The sequence below is a fragment of the Oncorhynchus kisutch genome, linkage group LG12 (assembly GCF_002021735.2).
Source record: "Oncorhynchus kisutch isolate 150728-3 linkage group LG12, Okis_V2, whole genome shotgun sequence".
Classification (NCBI taxonomy): Eukaryota; Metazoa; Chordata; class Actinopteri; order Salmoniformes; family Salmonidae; genus Oncorhynchus; species Oncorhynchus kisutch.
This window is the reverse complement of record NC_034185.2, coordinates 21363179-21387614: the sequence shown is the minus strand read 5'-3', so window position 1 is coordinate 21387614 and position 24436 is coordinate 21363179. Positions and strand designations below refer to the sequence as shown.

The following is a 24436-nucleotide window of genomic DNA, read 5'->3' as shown; positions in this document are numbered from 1 at the left end:
TGTCTGATTACAGCTGTACAGAACCTTTGGGAATGATTAAACTTGGTTAAAGCTTCTCTAGTGTCTGTGAGTTATTTACTCTGAAAAATAAGAACCTAACAGTATGAACAAGTATAAGGTTGCTGCAGTTTGACAGGATGATTAGGAAAAAAAAACTTTTACAACTGATTAATCACTGACATTCCTATAGGGTCCAGAATTGTCCTCGTTAGGTTAACAGATAAGGAAAAACTCTGGGCCCCTGGGGGTAAAAATTGCCCCACCAGACTGCTTGCAGCTGTCAGTTATCGTCAGGTATGTGGATAATCAGGGCTTTATTCAGGAACGTTCCTTGAGCTACTTTGATATGTCAAGTGGGCGAGATGCGCAGTCGGTGTTTGACTTTATGCATTTTGAGATGTCTGAGTTTAATATCATGGAGAAACTTTATTGTTCAAACCTACGATGGCGCAGCTGTATCTGCTATCCTGTTCCCTGATTAAGAGGTGATGACCACTCCACTCCACTATCATTGTCAACTCTCTCCTGACATGAACTGAAGCCATGTTTCATGTGCCCTCTCATCCACTGGAAAATTAAATGTTTCCTCTTCAAGCACTGTGAGTACCCCTATCAATTTTATTTAATTACTGTATGTAAAGTTAATCACATACACAATCACATTATTACACATCAATGATTTTACTTCTTGCTTGGACTATTTTGTTTTAGCTCTTTTGTCTAACTGTGTGGTGTGTTATGTTATTGTTTATCGTCTTCCCAGTCAAATCCTGTCTTGCACTGAAGTCAAGCCTCTGAACACCTCAACTCATGCCTCATACCCTCATTCAATTACTGCTTTGATCCCTTTCCAGCACTGTGTTAGTAGCCCTCTCATTCCCATTCCCCATAATATTGTATTATAAATGCCTTTATTAAATGCTTTAGGTTAAAATAATTTGTCTTTGATGATTTTTGAAACACACTTTGTCATCTCTGTGCGTTCCACACCTATACCGCGGGTCTCCCATCCTCCACCATTTTTCAAGTCACCAGCCTCCACTGAGACTAAGGTGAAATAACTGAACTTTTAAATACAAGTTCAATTAAGATGAAGCCCGTAAGGTAGACTGAATTATTCATTATCACAGTGTAAAGGGCAAGTCTTGATTAGAGGGCAATTAAATAATAATTTGCTTATGAAGATCCAAATGCCATGCTAAGGTCTTATTTGTTGATTTCGCCTCAGCTTTTATTAATACAATCCAGCCCTCCAACTTGGCTCAGAGACTGATATACACTTTCTCATTAGATAGAGGCCTGGTGCTGTGGTTCCTTGATTTCCTTAGCAAAGGGACACAGTAGGTCAATATGGGATAGTGGATGTTGGACAAGTGCACCACTAGCGTGGGATCTCCTCAAGACTGTGTACTTTCTCCTCTTTTGTACATCTTGTACACTAATGACTGTAAAACCTCCTACCCTGGTAAACCCCTGGTAACGTTTGCAGACGACACAGCACTGGTCATCCTCCAGGGTGTTGAAGAGGAGCACGGGCCAGTCTTGGAGGACTTTTTGATGTGGTGTGACAACTCTCACTTAGTGCTCAATACAAAAAAAGACCAAAGAGATGCTCAAAAACTTCCCCACAGAATGTTGTCAAGGGGCAAGACATAAAGGTAGAGGAGGAGCAAGGGTGCAACTTTCACTGTGGAGCACCTTCAACCTTCAATTCTGACATTGCATTTTTGGCCCCCTTAGTTTTATTTTTGGAATCTGATACAAAACGAGGAGTGTTTTTCCGACTGAAAAAATAAAATAATAATAACAATAATTATGTCCATCCCACTTCTAAAACAGAATTTTCGTTGAGTATAAATATCTGGGTGTTGTACTTGACCACAAGCTACAATGGGGAAAGTGTACTAAGAAAGTCAGCAAAAACTCTTAAAAACTCTTAATGTTGATCGTGTTCTATTGTCACTGTTTAACAAGTCATTAATTGAATGTATCTTAACATATTCTATCATCTGCTGGTACGGAAACGGTAATGTCTCTCTGAGAAATATATAAAGATTTTTTTTTAGCTCTGCTAGTAGGGTGCTAGGGGTCAAACAGATGGGTCTGGAGTTCATTTATGATATAATTGCCTTCACAAAAGCCCACAAGTTTTGAGCTTCTCCCCTCGTGGCGACGTTACAGCGTACAAGGGCACAAAACAATAGGGCCAAACTATACTTTTTCCCAGTGGCAGTAAGGCTACTGAATGTTTAAAACCACAAATAGGACCAGCAGGCTGGCCTACAGGTACCATTGTAGTTGACAGAGTGGTTTGTTGTTTATAGTGTATATAGTGTACAGATGATCATTGATGAACATAACTTTTTCTACCAGTATTTACTGTCTGTCTATGTCCTTTGTCTATCTTCCATTATGTATTGTTATGTATGCACAGAGCCACAACAAATTTAATTGGGATAATAAAGTCATTGTCTATTATCACATCGATTGAAGGGTCTTGTGGGGGCTGGATATTTCCAAGAATCCTCTATCACCTCTCTAGAATGTAGATTACAGTATGGCTGTGTTTACACAGGCAGCCCAATTCTAACCTTTTCTTCAACTAATTGTTCCTTTGACCAATTAGATCAGAAAAATATGTGATGTGAAAAGATCTGATGTGATTGGTCAAAATACCAATTAGTGGAAAAAAGATCAGAATTGGGCTGCCTGTGTAAACACAGCCTATGTAAATGGGTCACATTGTGCATTCAAGTGTTTGTTCAATGCCTCAAGGATTTACAATTACATTTAGATGAACAGTCTAAAGAATGCTGTTCTACATTCATACCTAACTGCATGTACACTCGTGGCCAAAGGTTTTGAGAATGACACAAATATTAATTTCCACGAAGTTTGCTGCTTCAGTCTCTTTAGATATTTTTTAACAGATGTTACTATGGAATACTGAAGTATAATTACAAGCATTTCATAAGTGTCAAAGGCTTTTATTGACAATTACATGAAGTTGATGCAAAGAGTCAATATTTGCAGTGTTGATCCTTCTTTTTCAAGACCTCTGCAATCCACCCTGGCATGCTGTTAATGAACTTCTGGGCCACATGCTGACTGATGGCAGCCCATTCTTGCATAATCAATGCTTAGAGTTTGTCAGATTTTGTGGGGTTTTGTTTGTCTACTCGCCTCTTGAGGATTGACCACACGTTCTCAATGGGATTATGGTCTGGGGAGTTTCCTGGCCATGGACCCAAAATATTGATGTTTTGTTCCCCGAGCCACCTAGTTATCACTTTTGCCTTATGGCAAGGTGTTCCATCATGCTGGAAAAGGCATTGTTCGTCACCAAACTGTTCCTGGATGTTTGAGAGAAGTTGCTCTTGGAGGATGTGTTGGTACCATTCTTTATTCATGGCTGTGTTCTTAGGAGTGAGCCCACTCCCTTGACTGAGAAGCAACCCCACACATGAATGGTCTCAGGATGCTTTACTGTTGGCATGACACAGGACTGATGGTAGCACTCACCTTGTCTTCTCCAGACAAGCTTTATTCCGGATGCCCCAAACAATCGGAAAGGGGATTCATCAGAGAAAATGACTTTACCCCAGTCCTCAGCAGTCCAATCCCTGTACCTTTTGCAGAATATCAGTCTGCCCCATGTTTTTCCTGGAGAGAAGTGGCTTCTTTTGCTGCCCTTCTTGACACCAGGCCATCCTCCAGAAGTCTTTGCCTCACTGTGCGTGCAGATGCACTCACACCTGCCTGCTGCCATCCCTGAGCAAGCTCTGTACTGGTGGTGCCCCTAAATTAACATTAGGAGACGGTCCTGGCGCTTGCTGGACTTTCTTGGGCGCCCTGAAGCCTTCTTCACAACAATTAAACAGCTCTCCTTCATTTTCTTGAATATCCGATAAATGGTCAATTTAGGTGCAATCTTACTGGCAGCCTCAAGGATATCCAGCCTCTATCCTTGCCTGTGAAGCCCTTTTGTGCAAAGCAATGATGATGGCACATGTTTTCTTGAAGGTAACCATGGTTGACAGATGACGAACAATGATTCCAAGCACCACCCTCCTTTTGAAGCTTCCAGTCTGTTATTCGAACTCAATCAGCATGACAGAGTGATCTCCAGCCTTGTGCTCGTCAACACTCACACCTGTGTTAACGAGAGAATCACTGACATGATGTCATTTAGGGGCACCACCAGTACAGAGCTTGCTCAGGGATGGCAGCAGGCATGGTTTTGTGGCAGGGCTGAGATGCAGTGGAATTTTGGGGGGGGGGATTCAGTTCATGACAAAGAGGGACTTTGCAATTAATTGCAATTCATCTGATCACTCTTCATAACATTCTGGAGTATATGACATTGCCATTATACAAACTGAGGCAGCAGACTTTGTGAAAATGTATATTTGTGTCATTCTCAAAGTTCTGGCCACGACTGTATATGTACAGGTCAGTTGAGGCTGATGAGAGGAGGACGGTTCATAATAAATGGCAGGAACGGCGCGAATGGAATGGCGTCAAACACATGTGTTTGATGTATTTGATACCATTCAACCTATTCCGCTCCAGCCGTTACCATGAATCTGTCCTGCCAAATTAAGGTGCCACCAACCTCCTGTGGTACAGGTAACTGCCAAAATAAAGAATACAAATCATATTGAAAGCAGCTGCTTCGACACAGGTATGGTTCCTAAGTTAATTAAGAAATGAGCATCCCGTCATGCTTAGGGTCATGTATAAAAATGCTGGGCAGGGCATTATTTTGGTTACCATGGCTATGCCCCCATAGGATGACAATGCCCCCATCCACAGGGCACGAGTGGTCACTCAGTGTTTTGATTATGTAACCCATATGCCATTGCCGTCTCAGTCACCAGATCTCAACCCAATAGATCTCTTATGGGAGATTCTGTAGCAGCGCCTGAAACAGCGTTTTCCACTACCATCAATAAAACAACAAATTATGCTTCAGGATATCTACTTCCCCAGAGACGGATGAACTCGTGGATACCATTTTTATGTCTCTGCGTGAAGTTTGAAGGAAGTTTCTAACTAGTGCAAATGCTAACTAGCATTAGTGCAATGGCTGGAAATTAATAGGTATATGGTAGCATGCTAGCAGATACCTATAGACTTCACATCAAATCAAATGTTATTGGTCACATACACGTATTTTAGCAGATGATATTGTGGGTGTAGCGAAATGCTTGTTTCTAGCTCTAACAGTGCAATAATATCTAACAAGTAATATCTAACAATTTCACAACAATACACACAATAGACTAAAATCTAAGTAAAGGAATGGAATTAAGAATATATAAATATTTGGACGCGCAATGTCAGAGCGGCTTAGACTAAGATACTGTACAGTAGAACAGAATACAGTACATAAATATTTAAGATGAGTAATGCAAAATATGTAAACATTATTAAAGTGACTAGTGCTCCAAGTATAAGTGCCAGGCAGTCATGGGTGAACAGGGAGTACAAGGAGGGGGCTGAGCACACACCCTTGTGTGGCCCCAGTGTTGAGTATCAGTGTTGTTTCCTACCTTCACCACCTGGGGGTGGCTCAGTTGCACAGGTCAGAGTTTAGACCCAAGGGCCTCAACCTTAATGATGAGCTTGGAGTGTACTATGGTGTTGAAGGATGAGCTATAGTCAATGTACAGCATTCTTACATAGGCATTCCTCTTGTCCAGACGGGATAGGGCAGTGTGCAGTGCGATCGCATCGTCTGTGGATCTGTTGGGGCGGTAAGCAAATTGAAGTGGGTCTAGGGTGTCAGGTAAGATAATGGTGATATGATCCTTGACTAGTTTCTCAAAGCACTTCATGATGACAGAAGTGAGTGCTATGGGGCGATAGTCATTTAGTTCAGTTACCTTTGCTTTCTTGGGTGCAGGAACAATGGGGGCCATCTTGAAGCATGTGGGGACAGAAGACTAGGATAGGGAGAGGTTGAATATGTCCGTAAGCACTCCAGCCAGCTGGTCTGCGCATGCTCCGAGGACCCGGCTAGGGATGCTGTCTGGGCCGGCAGCCTTGAGAGGGTTAACACGCTTAAATGTCTTACTCATGTCGGCTACGGAGAAGGAGAGCCCACAGTCCTTGGTAGCGGGCCGCGTCGGTGGTACTGTGTTCTCCTCAAAGTGGGCGAAGAATGTGTTTATCTTGTCTGGAAGCAAGACGGCGATGTCCGGAATGTGGCTGGTTTTCCCTTTGTAGTCCGTGATTGTCTGTAGACCCTGCCACATATGTTTTGTGTCTGAGCCATTGGATTTTGACTCCACTTTGTTTCTATACTGAAATTGTGCCTGTTTGATTGCCTCAAGGAGGGAATAACTACACTGTGTGTATTCGGCCATATTCCCAGTCACCTTGCCATGGTTAAATGCGGTGGTTTGACCTTTCAGTTTTTCATGAATGCTGCCATCTATCCACAGTTTGCGCTAATGCTAGTTAGCATTGGCTCACGAAACTACCTCTACCTTCCTTCATACTGGACACAGAGACCTAAAATGGTATCCACAAATTCATCTGACTCTGGGGAAGAAGATGAAGGGCCTCATTGCCAAAATCCCAAAGTATCCCCTTAAGAGCTTTGGGCCACTAACCAAAAGGTTGCTGGTTCGACTCACAGAGCCAACTAGGTAAAAAAATATGTCGATGTGACCTTGAGCAAAGACCTTAACCCTAACTGCTCCCGTAAGTCTGCTAAATGATGTAAATGTAAAATGTAGATTCTGGAGTGGTTCCTGTGACAGCATTTTCCATCAACAATACACCAAAAGATGGAATTTCTTCTTGAAGAATGGTGTTGCATACCTCCGATAGAGTTCCAAACACAGAATCTATTCAAAGTCACATTGAAGCTGTTCTGGCGGCACGTGATGGCCCAACGTCCTATTAAGACACTTTATGTTGCCGTTTCTTTTATTTTGGCAGTTATCTGTACATAATAGTTAATATACATTCATACAGTAGCCTTATAGCTAGCTCATATGTATATAGGACTAGCTCATTTAAAAAATATGTTATTATGTATTAGCAGTCTCTATGGGGGTGCCACAGGGTTCAATTCTCGGGCCTACTCTTTTCTCTGTATCCATCAATGATGTCGCTCTTGCTGCTGGAGATTCTCTGATCCACCTCTACGCAGACGACACCATTCTGTATACTTCTGGCCCTTCTTTGGTCATTGTGTTAACAAACCTCCAGACGCGTTTCAATGCCATACAACTCTCCTTCCGTGGCCTCCAACTGCTCTTAAATGCAAGTAAAACTAAATGCATGCTCTTCAACTGATCACTGCCCGCACCTGCCTGCCCGACTAGCATCACTACTCTGGACGGTTCTGACTGAGAATATGTGGACAACTACAAATACCTAGGTGTCTGGTTAGACTGTACGCTTTCCTTCCAGACTCACATTAAGCATCTCCACTCCTAAATTAAATGTAGAATCGGCTTCCTATTTCGGCTTCCTATTTTGCAACAAAGCATCCTTCACTCATGCTGCTAAACCGACTATCCTACCGATCCTTGACTTCGGTGATGTTATTTACAAAATAGCCTCCAACACTCTACTCAGCATATTGGATGCAGTCTATCACAGTGCCATCCATTTTGTGACCAAAGCCCCATATACTACCCAGCACTGCAACCTGTATGCTCTCATTGGCTGGCCCTCGCTTCATATTTGTCGCCAAACCCACTGGCTCCATGTCATCTATAAGTCTTTGCTAGGTAAACTGGTCACCATAGCAGCACCCACCCGTAGCAGCGCTCCAGCAGGTATATTTCACTGGTCACCCCCAAAGCCAACTCCTCCTTTGTCCTCCTTTCCTTCCAGTTCTCTGCTGCTAATGACTGGATCGAATTGCAAAAATCACTGAAGCTGGAGACTCATATCCCCTCACTAAATTTAAGCATCAGCTGTCAGAGCAGGTTACAGATCATTGCACCTGTACATACCGCATCTGTAAATAGCCCAGCCAACTACCTCATCCCCATATTGTTATTTATTGTTTTGCTCCTTTGCACCCCAGTATCTCTACTTGCACATTCATCACTCCAGTGTTTAATTGCTAAATTGTAATTATTTCGCCACTATGGTCTATTTATTGCCTTACCTCCCTAATCGTACTTCATTTGCACACATTGTTTATAGACTTTTCTATCGTGTTATAGACTGTACGTTTGGAATCAGGCGCAGAGAGCAGGGTTCAGTATATCGTGAATTTATTCTCAGGCAAACAAACGGTCACGCCAACACACAGGGCGCATAGAATAGACCAGCCCAAACACAGGACAAAACAGTCCGGAGAATACACACATGAAAACCACAATCCAACAGAGTAACAAAAACAATCCCGCACAAAACAAGGGCGGGACAACCTACTATATATAGGGAAGCTAATTAAACTAAAATACACACAGGTGAAACTAGTAAGACAAAACCAACAGACAAACGAAAAAGGGATCGGTAGCGGCTAGTAGGACGGTGACGACGACCGCCGAGCACCGCCCGAACAGGCAGGGGAGCCAACTTCGGCGGAAGTCGTGACAGTCCTTGACTTGAGACACAGCTCTCTGTAAAATCAGGTTAGGCTAAATCAGGTCAGAAAGCAAATCTATGGATATTTGCTAGCACAATCCCCAGCTGCTTCAAGATGTCTACTATCATCCCAGTGCCCAAGTAAGGGAAAGTAACTGAGCTGAATGACTACCGACCCGTAGCACTCACCTCAGTCATCATGAAGTGCTTCGAGAGGCTAGTCAAAGATCACATCACCTCCTCGACACACTTGCCCTCTCAAATTCACCTACTGCCCTGACAGATCCACCTATGACACAATTGCCATTGTACATTGCACACTGCCCTCAGCCATCTGGACAAATGGAATGCACATGTGAGGATGCTGTTCATCGACTATAGCTCAGCCTTCAATACCATAGTGCCCTCTAAGCTCAACACAGAACTCACGGCCCTGGGTCCTGGACTTCCTGTGTAAGGATGACGTCCCATTATGCCCATCGAAAACCAAACACTGCATTCCACAGTAAGAACCTTAAACCAACGGTCAAACATGGTGGTGGTAGTGTGATGTTTGGGGATGCTTTGCTGCCTCAGGACCTGGATGACTTACCTTAATAGAAGGAAACGGGAATTCTGCTCTGTATCAGAGAATTCGACAGGAGAATGTCAGGCCATCCGACTGTGAGCTGAAGCTGAAGTGCTGCTGGGTCATGCAGCAAGACAATGATCCAAAACACACAATCAAGTCTATATGAAAATGGTTAAAAAGCAACACATTTCTAGTTTTAGAATGGCCTAGTCAAAGTCCAGATCTAATCCCAATTGAGATGTTGTGGCAAGACTTGAACGAGCAGTTCCTGCTTGAAAACCCACAAATGTCACTGAGTTAAAGCAGTATCCGTATTGTGACACTGGCACCCTGCAGACAGACGAGAGGAGGAGGGGAGGAGATGGGTTGGATATTATCAGATTTAAAAAGGAACAGCCCCAGCCAAGTCCTCTCAGATAAAGGTAAAGGTACAGTACAACCATGTCCTCTTCTGTCATATTCCTGTGTTGTACTACTGTCTACGATCATCATTTCATAGAGTATGCAAATCCAACAGCTTGCAGATTGCTAGACATAGGAACACATTTCCGTTGTATAACTGGCTCATTATTTACTTTAAAAAGTCCTAGTGATCTGCAGAGAAAACACAGGCACAGATGGTTTCCTATAGGACTGGTTGGAGGGGACATCACAGATGGTTTCCTATAGGACTGGTTGGAGGAGACAGCTGCTTTTTTCCTGTCTTTGTACTACACTCAGTCGCTCTGGCCAATGAAATGTTTGCCTGCAAAATGCCTGCATTTATTCAATGTTTAACAGGTTGGAATTAGAATGAGTTGTAAGATTCCTTTCTCCTCATTCTGACAGCATGGAGTCCAGATGGGATCTAGGATGGGTCAAGTTTTTAATTGTGGCTGTCAGAGAGAGAGAGAGAGAGAGAGAGAGAGAGAGAACGGGTCAGGTTGATGGTTTCATCACACACAGAAATCAACATCAAGATCACACTGTGTGTCAGCCACATTATGTTGCAGCGATCTGTGACAATGATCATCAACTTATTTTTAATGAAACACTACGAGCAGTTTCCCTGCCACCATTATAGTGTCGGTAATTTGCATCAACTGCGGCCCTGTTTCTGCATTCCTAATGTTGATTACTCCATCTCCGCCCCATGCCTCACCACCACCACTTGAATCAGTTAGGACTGCCAGACTATTTCAGAGAAAATGTACTTCTTCTCACCAACCTCGATAGATTTCATTCAAATGGAAGTAGTGTGTTTTGCTGCAGAGCTTTTAACCATGCAGATGATGGCAGCCATTCCATTCTCTTGTAGAATTCCTTTAGGCATTAGGCCTAACTGCATGTTTAGCTTTTGAACTCTACCTTGGCTCTAGTTTTCATATACTATCAATAACTCTGTATGAATCATCTTATTGTATTGCATGTGTCTATCAAGAGTTATATATCAATAATCCATTTGGCTATACACTGTAATGTATTTTTAATTAACTTGGCATTATAGTCAAATGGGTTATTTTGGTAAACGGAGACTAATTAGTTATCTTCAGACATAATCAACAGAGCAGACTACACTGCAGAGAACGGAGAGGCAGATGAATGATAAACTGTTATGGGCCAGGCATTGAAGTTTGTGATTCAACACAGGTTGTTTATGTGGATTTACACAGACAGTCACCATCTGCACATCTCAGTCTTCTCTCTCTCTCTCCATCCTAATTTATCTTCTCAAAGCCAAACATTCTCAAACACACTGCTTACATCTGGCATACAGGCTGTCTGGCAGGCGCGCAGCGCTCCATAACATTAAAGCAACACCCCACTCTTCACAGGAGACTCAGACAGTCAGACAGGAACAGGGGTTTTAACGCACTACAGGCTCTGATACTCATGTACTTCTTATACTCACGTTGGCAGGTGTCACAGGTGATTCCCCCGTAGAACCCCTACACCTCAGACAGGATCCGGTGATGGGGTCACAGCTCCGCGGTGAGGCCAGGTCCAGGTTACCGTTACACTGGCAGGGCTGGCTCAAGCCCCCCTTAACCACCGGCTGACCGAAGTAGCCATTGGTGCATCTACAGTGACCAGAGAGGGAGCGGGAAACCAGGACTGGTGACTAGGACCCTGAGTGTTTCCTTACCATACTTTATGAGATGACCAGGAGAAAATCTGGGCCCTAGTTCTAGGTAAGGACAGGGTAAGGCTTTTTTTTTTGCTGACCAGGAATAACCGCAGACCGTAGTTATAGTATAGCCCATTCATGACTAATTTGAGCAGGAAGGAGTGACTGCACTGTACAGTATTGGACTGAATGATCACCACTCTACTTATGGGAAACACATTCTCCCCATAGCAGAGTTAAAGTATAATGTTGGCTTTGGGGATGACACGTGAAATATACCTGCTGGAGTGTGTGTTATGGGTGGGTGTTGCTATGGTGACCAGTGAGCTGAGATAAGGCAAAGCTATACCTAGCCAAGACTTATAGATGACCTGGAGCCAGTGGGTTTGGCGACAAATATGTAGCGAGGACCAGGTAACGAGAACATACAGGTCGCAGTGGTGGGTAGTATATGGGGCTTTGGTGACAAAACGGATGGCACTGTGATAGACTGCATCCAATTTGCTGAGTAGAGTGTTGGAGGCTAATTTGTAAATTACATCGCCAAAGTCAAGGATCGGTAGGATAGTCAGTTTTACGAGGGTAAGTTTGGCAGCATGAGAGAAGGAGGCTTTGTTTTTGCGAAATAGGAAGCCGATTCTACATTTAACTTTGGATTGGAGATGCTTAATGTGAGTCTGGAAGGAGAGTTTACAGTCTAACCAGACACCTAGATATTTATAGCTGTCCACAAGTCAGAACCGTCCAGGGTAGTGATGCTAGTGGGCGGGTGCGGGCAGCAATCGGTTGAAGAGCATGCATTTAGTTTTACTAGAATTAGAGAGCAGTTGGAGGCCACGGAGTGTTGTATGGCATTGAAGCTCGTTTGGAGGTTTGTTAACACAGTGTCCAAAGAAGGGCCAGAGGTATACAGAATGGTGTCGTCTGCGTAGAGGTGATTCAAAGAATCACCTGCAGCAAGAGCGACATCATTGATATATACAGATGAAAGAGTAGGCCTGAGAATTGAACCCTGTAGCACTCCCATAGAGACTGCCAGATCCGGACAACAGGCCCTCCTATTTGGCACACTGAACTCGATCTGAGAAGTATTTATTGAACCAGGAGAGGTTCACTAACTAGTGAACCAGGAGAAGTTACTGACTGTAACTTTGGATTTTGACTCCCCCTTTGTTCAAAGACACATTATTCCATTTCTGTTAGTCACATGTCTGTGGAACTTTATGTTTATGTTTCAGTTGTTGAATCTTATGTTCATACAAATATTTACACATGTTAAGTTTGCTGAAAATAAACGCAGTTGACAGTGAGAGGGCGTTTCTTTTTTTGCTGAGTTTACTTCCCTGCATGCTTGTAACTTCAGGCAAACATGGAGCAAGATGGCTGGGACGATACACCACATGGCTTGATAGGTACTACTTATGGGAAACACATTCTCCCCATAGCTGAGTTAAAGTATAATGACGGAAATCAACATATGACCACCATGCCTCTGCTCCTTTTCAAGTCTGTAGTGAAACTGGATAATTAGCAACCACATCAAGCATGCACAGCTTTATATGACTGCCGTTCAGTGTTTCACTTAGATGGCTTCAGTAATGAAACAGTAGGCAGTTTCATTGGCAGTCAAAACACAGAGAAACAATCTGAAAAGGCAAACATGTGAAGCCACAGACAATATCTATATTCCCCCTACCAACTCCTATCTGCACTGTCCTGCTTTTCCCGCCATATATCTCCTCAGAAGTCAGTCGTGTTCTGTACTGATAAAGATATACATTCCATCTATTGCCTCCTTGTTAAATGGTTTCTACAACTCTTATCTCCACACCGCCATTCTATCTCCATGATACCAAATGGGAAAAGTAATCATTCCATATCATGCGCAGCGGATTCCTTTAGTCGCGGAAGACTTATTAATTGAATATGTTATTGCTTCCGAATGTCTTATGTTCGAAGGAGCCATTGGCGTGGAACAGTGAGTACGTGTCTGTAATTTCATTTGAACCATCATGCGGGTGTCTTGGGGAATAGACAGCACGAATGCAGATATCATGGCCAAACTTGGGTCCGGACTAAATGGGATATCAGGCACTTTAAGTGTCCTGCTGACTGGGCAATGGACTGCTGTAAACTATAAAGCACTACCAGTTGAATATGAAGGCACCTAGTTCAAAGCTAGGATAACTCTGTTCTCTGTATGGGGAAGCACACACTTGAAAGGAAACCTGTCCTTATACAGAGTGAGTCCTGATCAACATATTTCATGCTTCCTAGTCTGGGTGCCCGAGAGTCTATGCATGCAAAATTTACACTACACATATAAACTCAGCAAAAAAAGAAACGTTCCTTTTTCAGGACCCTGTCTTTCAAAGATAATTCGTAAAAATCCAAATAACTTTACAGATCTTCATTGTAAAGGGTTTAAACACTGTTTCCCATGCTTGTTCAATGAACCATAAACAATTAATTAACATGCACCTGTGGAACGGTTAAGACACTAACAGCTTGCAGACAGTAGGCAATTAAGGTCACAGTTATGAAAACTTAGGACACCAAAGAGGCCTTTCTACTGACTCTGACAAACACCAAAAGAAGGATGCCCGGGGTCCCTGCTCATCTGCGTGAACGTGCCTTAGGCATGCTGTAAGGAAGCATGAGGACTGCAGATGTGGCCAGGGCAATAAATTGCAATGTCTGTACTGTGAGACGCCTAAGACAGTGCTACATGGAGACAGGACGGACAGCTGATCATCCTCACAGAGGCAGACCACGTGTAACAACACCTGCACAGGATCGGTACATCTGTACATCACACCTGCGGGACAGGTACAGGATGGCAACAACAACTGCCCGAGTTATACCAGGAATGCACAATCCCTCCATCAGTGCTGACTGATGGAAGGATTGTTACTTTTTTAAGTAAGAAAATATTCACATTTATTTAACCAGGTAGGCCAGTTGAGAACAAGTTCTCATTTACAACTGCTACCTGGCCAAGATAAAGCAAAGCAGTGCAACAAAAACAACAGAGTTGGTGATAAACAAAAGTACAGTCAATAACACAATAGAAAGAGCTGTATACAGTGTGTGCAAATGAAGTAAGGAGGTAAGGCAATAAATAGGCCAATAGTGGTGAAGTAAATACAATTGAGCAATTTACACTGGAGTGATATATGTGCAGATGAGGATGTGCAAGTAGAAATACTTGTGTGCAAAAGAGCAGAAAAACAAAAACAAATATGGGGATGAGGTAGGTAGTTGATTATTTACAGATGGGCTTTGTACAGCTGCAGCAATCGTTAAGCTGCTCTGACAGTTGACCCTTAAAGTGGAGATATAAGTCTCCAACTTCAGTGATTTTTTGCAATACGTCCCAGTCATTGGCAGCAGAGAACTGTAAGAAAAGGCGGCCAAAGGAGGTGTTGGCTTTGGGGATGACCAGTGAAATTTACCTGCTGGAGTGTGTGTTATGGGTGGGTGTTGCTATGGTGACCAGTGAGCTGAGATAAGGCGGAGCTATACCTAGCCAAGACGTATAGATGACATGGAGCCAGTGGGTTTGGCGACGAATATGTAGCGAGGACCAGGTATCGAGAACATACAGGTCGCAGTGGTGGGTAGTATATGGGGCTTTGGTGACAAAACAGATGGCACTGTGATAGACTGCATCCAATTTGCTGAGTAGAGTGTTGGAGGCTAATTTGTAAATTACATCGCCAAAGTCAAGGATCGGTAGGATAGTCAGTTTTACGAGGGTAAGTTTGGCAGCATGAGAGAAGGAGGCTTTGTTTTTGCGAAATAGGAAGCCGATTCTACATTTAACTTTGGATTGGAGATGCTTAATGTGAGTCTGGAAGGAGAGTTTACAGTCTAACCAGACACCTAGATATTTATAGCTGTCCACAAGTCAGAACCGTCCAAGGTAGTGATGCTAGTGGGCGGGTGCGGGCAGCAATCGGTTGAAGAGCATGCATTTAGTTTTACTAGAATTAGAGAGCAGTTGGAGGCCACGGAGTGTTGTATGGCATTGAAGCTCGTTTGGAGGTTTGTTAGCACAGTGTCGAAAGAAGGGCCAGAGGTATACAGAATGGTGTCAGCTGCGTAGAGGTGATTCAAAGAATCAGCAAGAGCGACATCATTGATATATACAGAGAAGAGTAGGCCCGAGAATTGAACCCTGTAGCACTCCCATAGAGACTGCCAGAGGTCCGGACAACAGGCCCGCCTATTTGGCACACTGAACTCGATCTGAGAAGTAGTTAATGAACCAGGAGAGGTTCACTAACTAGTGAACCAGGAGAAGTTACTGACTATAACTTTTGATTTTGACTCCCCCTTTGTTCAAAACATATTATTCCATTTCTGTTAGTCACATGTCTGTGGAACTTTATGTTTATGTTTCAGTTGTTGAATCTTATGTTCATACAAATATTTACACATGTTAATAAGTTTGCTGAAAATAAACGCAGTTGGCAGTGAGAGGACGTTTCTTTTTTTGCTGAGTTTACTTCCCTGCATGCTTGTAACTTCAGGCAAACATGGAGCAAGATGAATGGGACGATACATCACATGGCTTGATAGGTACTTTGGATAGGGGAATGGCCACACAGTACCGTTTGGCACCTATAATTCATATTTTGACAAAGATCTATCAAACAGAACTGTATATCTAACTTTATCTCATGATCTAGGTAGGCTTAATATCCACTAAGAATGGTTATATGGTCCACATCCAACTCACTCCATTCCAGTTGGGGCTGTGGTTCCTGGGAGAGGGTACACTCTTAGAAAAATGGTCCCAAAAGGGTGGAACCCTTTTTGGTTGCAGGTAGAACCCTTTTGGGTTTTTGTAGAACCCTCTGTGGAAAGGGTTTTCCATTGAGCCCAAACGGGTTCTACCTGGAACCAAAAAGGATCATTCTCCTATGGGGACAGCCAAAGAACCCTTTAAGGTTCTAGATAGTACCTTTTTTTCAGAGTGTAGGGTCGAGGTTGAGGGGTCCACATGGCACAGTCTGACACCCATTATCTCACCCAGGCAGCCTTGCAGCCTTGCTCTCTCAAACAAACAAGAAGGGTCCGTCTTAAACATTAATGTTTCCCGCCAGGTGTCTGTCTTCCCCATCTATAAATACCTCCTCAGCTCTTGCTCTTGGCCCCAAGCAGCCCCCTTTAAAAAAGGAAACATTCTCACCCCAACCTGGCAACACACACCGCTCTATCTGACAGATCCTGGTGCATCAGGTGCCCATGCCCACCCACCGACAAGCTATACATAAACTCTAATGTCTCCGAGAGCTCAGAGACTCAGACAGAGAAGAGGCACAGGTTTGGAGGTCTGTGTATATGTATCGAAAGCAGTGCCTATATATCTTTCCGACTGCCAAGATACTGTCGTGTATTCTCTTCGACAGCTTCCATGTGTTCTCCTGCCCACTCAGATCAGCTTCCCCAAAATTTGAAGTGAACCCTCTTTCCCTGCTCTCTGGATAGACTTTCCCCCCAAAAATCAATAACCTTATTACTGGCAACTCTGCACTTGACTGAATGTACTCCTGGCCCCTGCAGTATGGCCTCCCAGCGGGTTAGAGACCTCTTCACACGCCTCTTTTAGCTCCGACTGCCAATTTGTTTTCAGGGATTGCAGTAGTTTGACGGTGCTGAGGTGATAGCTATTATTACCAACTAACCCTCCTTGGTCCTGCAGCAGAGCGTCCCTTGTTATCAGGCAGACAGTGCTCCACTTCCAGGGTTCAGTTCACTCTCACTATACTAGAGAGAGATACTGTAGGTCCAGGTGTGAAGAGGGACATTCTGATAGCACGCCTCTGTAACGTCCTTCACTTCACCGGCTCTCAGAGACCCAGGCCTCAGGCCCCCTGTTTTAGGCAGCCATGATAGATGAGGCCCCATCCTGTCTGTCAGCAGCCTAAATGGGCTTGTGTCCCCACATATGACCCACAGAACCCAAATCCCTCCTTGCCCCACCTGGACTCTCTCGCTTTATAGATCAAGAGCAGAGCAGTGCGGGCATCTGCCAGGCAGCGTGGCACAGGGATGGCAAGTATGCCCACAGCAGCCTGTCTCCATCTGTCAGAGAGCATGGGTCATAAAGAGGGGTGCCGCCTCACCACCATCTCAGCCCTGCAGCAGCAAACCCACACCCACAGCAATTAGAAATACTGCACCAACCATCCCTCTGTCCCCACAGAGCATGATATAGAGAGAGGGAGAGAGAGAAAAATAGAGAAAGAGAGGCAGAGAAATGTATGTATTTATGATGCAAATGAAATCAAGAGACCTCAGAACAGATATGTGAGCATCGACTGCAAAGTGATCAATCGTCCCGCTGCTCCAGAGAGGATGGTCCTTTGTCTACTGACACCTCTGGGAAAGATCCCAGCGCTTTGAAACATCAACTGAACCCCTCTGCAGCCTCTACGCTTTTATAGCCACACAGTACCGTTTGGCAACTGAAATCAACAGACAAACCAGAAAAGACCACAGTGGCATATTGACATGCATGTGTAATGAATAACTATAAAATCCACTAGCCACCAGTGACAGACCAATACATAATCTAAAACTGCCAATAGCCATGAGCATAATCAACTTAGAAGTGATCCATATATAATTACATTAAATATGATTTAGACTAATTTAGGTCTATCTATAACCTATTGACATGGCTTCATATTTGATTTTGATTTAGCAGAGCATAAAATAGGCCTACATACAGGTAACTGCCAAAATAAAGGAAACACTAACATAAAGCATCTTAATAAGACATTGGGCCACCACGGGCCAGAAGAGCTTTAATGCACCTTGGCATAGATTCTACAAGTGTCTGGAACTCTATTGGAGAGATGCAACTCCATTCCTCTATGAGAAATAAATTCCATAATTTGGTGTTTTGTAGGTATTGGAAAACGCGGTCTCAGGCACCGTTCCAGAATCACCCATTAGCATTCAATTGGGTTCAGATCTGGTGACTAAGACGGCCATGGCATATGGTTTACATCGTTTTCATGCTCATCAAACCATTCAGTGACCACTCGTGCCCTGTGGATGGGGGCATTTTCTTCCTATGGGGGCATAGCAATGGTATCCAAAATAATGTCTTGCCCAGCATTTTTATACATGACCCGAAGCATGATGGGATGATTAATTGACTCAGGAACTTAATTAACACAGGAACCACACCTGTGTGGATGCACCAGCTTTAAATATACCTTGTATCCCTCATTTACTCAAGTGTTTTCCTTTATAACCTATGTACAGACATACATAAAGATGCTTAGACATTCCCATTTAATTTCTAAGTGAGAAACGATTACAACCCATTGCAAAAGCAGGTTATCTACCAATACCAAACAGCAGCACAAAGTTAACAAAAGGTCCCTGGACAGCTCAAGTAAACTGGATTTAATTGTGTCTACAAGGGTTAACTCCCTTTGTCTGTTGGTACAGAGGCCTGGGACACTCACCTGTCACAGTGTGCTCCCGTGTACCCCGGCTGCCATCGGTCACATATCAGCTATCAGCTAGGCAATGTTTTTCAGCAATAGAAACAGGAAGTAGAAGAAAAAGAAAAGAAGCTCGTATCAACAAACCCATCGTCCCACTAAGCTGCTGCTCCAGTCCTGGCACCGGGGCGTGCCGCCCCCACTTTGACCACCAGGGGATTACCGCCAGTTACCAGTGCTTGACTAAAGCGATTGTCTCTGGCCCTGTTCGCAAGTCAGCGACCTCAACATTGTGGAAAAACAACAGAGCTAGTCGACAGCACCATCAGCCCCAAATAAAACATTAAAGTGACTAAGGATTAGTGTCGTGATGAGAAAATAAAAGCTATTATAAGACGATAATGCATTATAGATAGAGGTCAGTGTGGCTAGATAAGGGTTCTGATTAAGTGCCGTATTAACTTATTTCCATATGACAAGTGATGACATACTTGTTGGACGGGATGTTGAGGGGGCAGGCGCAGGGCTGGCAGTCATTCGGCGTTCTCTTGTTAGCTACGCCATGGAATCCAGGGATACATTCATCACAGTGGAATCCGGTGGTGTGGTCAGTACAGCCCTAGGAATGTACAGTAGGTTATTTAGGTTTATAGGGTTAACATACAGCAAATGAATGAATCCATTCTTTAAAGGCCAATCCGCAGTTGCTACATACATTTCCTGACTTGTAAATTAACGATATGTACCCATTGGTTCTTGAAGAATATATCTTATAAAAGCCTCATGAGCTTAGATTAGAACCCAAAATATAAACATGTTTTACTCCAATGTTTGTAAAGAACATAAAAGTGTAAGGAACACTATATAGCCACAAATACATCTCTGTGATATCATCAATGGTCAGTCCTTGTATCCATAGATCTGGCTAGGAATTTGAGAGTGGTTACATTTCTCCAGCCCCATCCATAAGCTTTTTACCAAAACAGTGGTGGGGTGTCCGCGTTGTTATTGTTTCAACTGCACTTTGGCCATTTATTTCTAGAACATTACCAATACATAAATAAATCCACTGTAAACTAGCTTTTCCAAATAATAATCTGGTGTATTGTCATAATTAGTTTGAGTAGCAGGTGTACTTGAATGGCAAATGCAGTAAACCTGGATGAACAATTAACAAAATTTGAGTAAAATCTACAGAGAAAATCTACAGTCTCCACTCCATAGTGTCTGTCTGACAGGGATGGTCCGGTGAATAATTGACCGAGACTTTGTGAGTCTGATGTTGCCAAATTAAACATAATGCATTTCCCCACAGATTGGCATTAACCCAAACTCCGGTAATGCACCGCTAATAAAATGAGAGCTGTTTTTTTTCAGCTCCACGCCTCGTCAGCCCCAATAAAGACTAAACGCTCTTGAGTCAATTGCAGATGTCTACTCAGCATAATCACCAGCATAGAGAAGATTTCTTGATTACGGGGGGAGGGATGGGCACGAAGTTTAGTGCATGCGCACGTACAAGTGTGTGTGTGTGTTTTAGTGTGTAAATGTGTGAGTTTGTGTATTGGCTCTACCTATAAACCCCAGACTTGCTTGGCACAGAGCCGTAGAGCCTATCTCTTGTGGGATAAATCCTGAGAGCCTTTATAAAAGCCAGTCAGAATGGCACACTCTACCTAGCTGGAGGAAGGGCACACTCTACCTAGCTGGAGGAAGGGCACACTACCTAGCTGGAGGAGGGCACACTACCTAGCTGTGAGGAGGCCACACTACCTAGCAGGAGAAGGGCACACTACCTAGCAGGAGAAGGGCACACTACCTAGCTGGAGGAGGGCACATTATCTAGCTGGAGGAGGGCACACTACCTAGCTGGAGGAGGGCACACTACCTAGGAGGAGGAGGGCACACTCAACCAGGGTTTAACTCAACATTATGGCATCATTCACAGGCACCAACCGGCCTTGGAGGAGACAGCGGTAGGTCTCAGGGGAGTAGTCGATCATAGACACCACACCTGACACAGGAACGCTAACCTACAGAAGTACCAAATACCTTACGTATTCACAGGAATGGCTAACTATTGAAATTCCTTCTGTCCTACCGGTTTAGGTAAAACAGCCTTTAATTTGTATGCGCTGCATACTTGTGGTACATTTCTGAATATCCTACGATTGGACTAGTGCCTTTCTGTATTTTAGGGTATTGGTATATCTTTTCAGGTGAATGTATGTATTTTTTATTGTTTGTATTGTTGTATTTCTCATGTTCATGCCTTTATTTGTGTGATTTGTATCACTGCTTCCTTATCATTTATGTATTTTGAATTTGGTGCATTTTTGTGAAAAACAGACTTTGGTCTCAATGGGACTTTCCTGCTTAAATAATGGTTTAAATATAAAAAATACTGTTCTTGCAGACTGTCTGTTTCATACTGAAGCAGGTCTAGTCTGATGTCTGAAAGTAGCGTCGAGGCAGTGTGGGGCGTCTGCCAGGGGAAGCTGAGAGAGGTGAGGGTGTACAGAGGTCAGAGAGCGCTAGCTAGCTGTCAGGATGTAGACAGACAGACAGCTGAGGCTGGCCTCCGGCCCCGGGGACACAGCCATCTACACAACTCAGGTCTATCTGAACACAGAGTCATGAAAAAACTCCACGGGCTACAGGCTGAGATCTATCTCTACCTCTAAAGCCCTGATCATAACACAGGCTGAGATGAAAAGAGGGGGTAGAAAGTCAATACGATAGCAAAGTTAATCCTGGTTAGGGTCCAACCAGCAAGTCTCTTCAGGTGTTGGCTTAATCCTCTGTCACAGCCTGATCTGTTTCACTTGTCTTTGTGCTTGTCTCCACCCCACTCCAGGTGTCGCCCATCTTCCCCATTATCCCATGTGCATTTATACCTGTGTTCTCTGTTTATCTGTTGCCAATTCGTCTTGTCTTGTCAGGTCTTACCAGCGTGTTTTCCCGTCTTCCTCAAGTTTCTGTTTCCTAGTTGCCCCGGTTCTGACCATTCTGCCTGCCCTGACCCCGAGCCTGGCTGCCGTTCTGTACCTGCCTGACTCTGACCCGATTACGAACCTCTGCCTGCCCTGACCCCGAGCCTGCCTGCTTTTCTTTACCATATTGACTCTGCCCTGGTTTACAGACCTCTGCCTGCCCTTGACCTGTGTTTTGCCTGCCCCCTGTTTGGGTCAATAAACATCTTGTAATGGCTTTCCTCTTCCTCTTCTGAGGAGGAGTAACAAGGATCGGACCAATACGCAGCGTGATAAGTGTTCATCTTAGTTTTTTAATAAGAATAATGAACACTGAACAAAACAATAAACGACCACGTGAAAAAACAAAACCGTAACAGTTCCGTGTGGAACAAAACACTGACACGGAAAATAAGCACCCACAACTCACAAGTGAAACCAGGCTACCCAAGTATGGTTCTCAATTAGGGACAACGATTGACAGCTGCCTCTGATTGAGAACCATACCAGGCCAAACACAGAAATCCCAATTCATAGAAAAAAGAACATAGACAACCCACCCAACTCACGCCCTGACCATACTTAAAACAAAGACATAACAAAAGAACTAAGGTCAGAACGTGACACTGTGATGTGACATCTGATATCTGTGATTCTAGCTGTCTGCATCTGGGTTTTATCCTGAGTTCTGATATCCTCATTAAAATCAATGCTATTTGGATTTAACAGTGGTAATAGTACAGTTACCAAGGGTGAGATTAACAACAATTGGAGCATTACACGTAAGAAAATATCATTATTATACATTTCCAAGTGGTGATATCAGGTGTTGTGTCCACTGGTAGAGGGAGGAAGGAACATGTTTAAGTAACTCAGTGGAATGCAGTTCTGAGATCTCAAACCCCTGTGACTGACAGTACCTAGTACCTAGTTCTAACACCTGTGTGTTAGATAGTCAATATAAAATCAGAAAAAATATATGTTATACGAGGATTATTCTAGCCAATTGAAATGTGAAAATACAGTGTAGAAGGTCAGATTTAGTGTTCATGTGGACCCCTACTTACTAAGCATTGTCCAGTGATGTCATCACATTGTGGCATGGCCATGGCAGTCGCAGGGTTCACAAACTCCTTTGAAAACACTGCTATTAACCCTGCGATGCCCAGAACACATCTGCAACACAAACACTCACCAAGGCATATCATTATTAGACTATGAAATTACGAGTACAGAATCTTGACAGTTTAAAGATACCAATTTGTAGATCAATAAAAAGCCAACAATGTAAAAACAAATCAACTGTCTCCAAGCTACAGGGGAAAAACTAAATAAATAAATGAAAAAAAATTGCCAGTGAAATGGAGTTTAATTGTCTCGCCTCATAAGTTGTTTAGGGTTTATAATTAGTCCTTCAAAGAGGTAATTAATGCATCAATGTTGCTGAACTAAGTGCTTTCTGCAGTTGGAGAGAAAATTGTAACATCGTTCTGTCAGATTAGAAATGCATCAGGAATAGTAAGACTACATTTGAATTTTAAATGCTACATTCAGATCTTCAACCCAACTAATTTAAACACATCTTCAGTGAATTTTAAATAAATAGCATTAATTGGGGTAAGCAACTTGAGGTAAAAAAAAAAAGAAGACTGTTTTTATCTGAGTAGGTACACACACAAATCCAAAAGCAAAACATTAGTTTGAATTTCAAGTAGGAGAACGGGGCATGCACAAGCGTCACAATAGCATTGGAAATAAATGCCTTTCTCTGTCCTTTTGTCAACTCTCCGTTCATACTGTGTTGTTCAATGCTCTCGTGGACACAGATAAGACACAACACACTGTCAGGCATCGCTCCAAAAATGCTCATAAGGCTAAAAACAACAAGACAGAGAATGACAACGATAACAAACATGCCCTGTGTTTCGTCTCGCTCTGCACTTTCCCTCTATACTGACTTTGTTGTTAACAAGAAGTGTTACCCTGTTATACCTCTGCAGAGAGGAAGAAAGAGAAGGGCCAATGGAGAAGGTGAAAACACTCACAATAATTAACTAAAGACGTGTTTAGTTAAAGCAATACCTACATACAGGAAGACGTGTTTAGTTAAAGCAATACCTACATACAGGAAGACTTGTTTAGTTAAAGCAATACCTACATACAGGAAGACTTGTTTAGTTAAAGCAATGCCTACATACAGGAAGACTTGTTTAGTTAAAGCAATACCTACATACAGGAAAACGTGTTTAGTTAAAGCAATGCCTACATACAGGAAGACGTGTTTAGTTAAAGCAATACCTACATACAGGAAGACGTGTTTAGTTAAAGCAATGCCTACATACAAGAAGACTTGTTTAGTTAAAGCAATACCTACATACAGGAAGACGTGTTTAGTTAAAGCAATGCCTACATACAGGAAGACTTGTTTAGTAAATGCAATACCTACATTCAGGAAGACGTGTTTATTTAAAGCAATGCCTACATACAGGAAGACGTGTTTAGTTAAAGCAATGCCTACATACAGGAAGACGTGTTTAGTTAAAGCAATACCTACATACAGGCAGACGTGTTTAGTTAAAGCAATGCCTACATACAGGAAGACGTGTTTAGTTAAAGCAATGCCTACATACAGGAAGACGTGTTTAGTTAAAGCAATACCTACATACAGGAAGACGTGTTTAGTTAAAGCAATGCCTACATACAGGAAGACGTGTTTAGTTAAAGCAATGCCTACATACAGGAAGAGCACAATGGT

The 24436-nt window shown here is 43.2% G+C and overlaps 1 pseudogene; it reads right to left on the bottom strand.

Annotated features, from left to right (window-relative positions):
• Positions 1-24436, bottom strand: part of LOC109901360 (laminin subunit alpha-2-like) — a 139255-nt pseudogene that overhangs the window by 60151 nt on the left and 54668 nt on the right.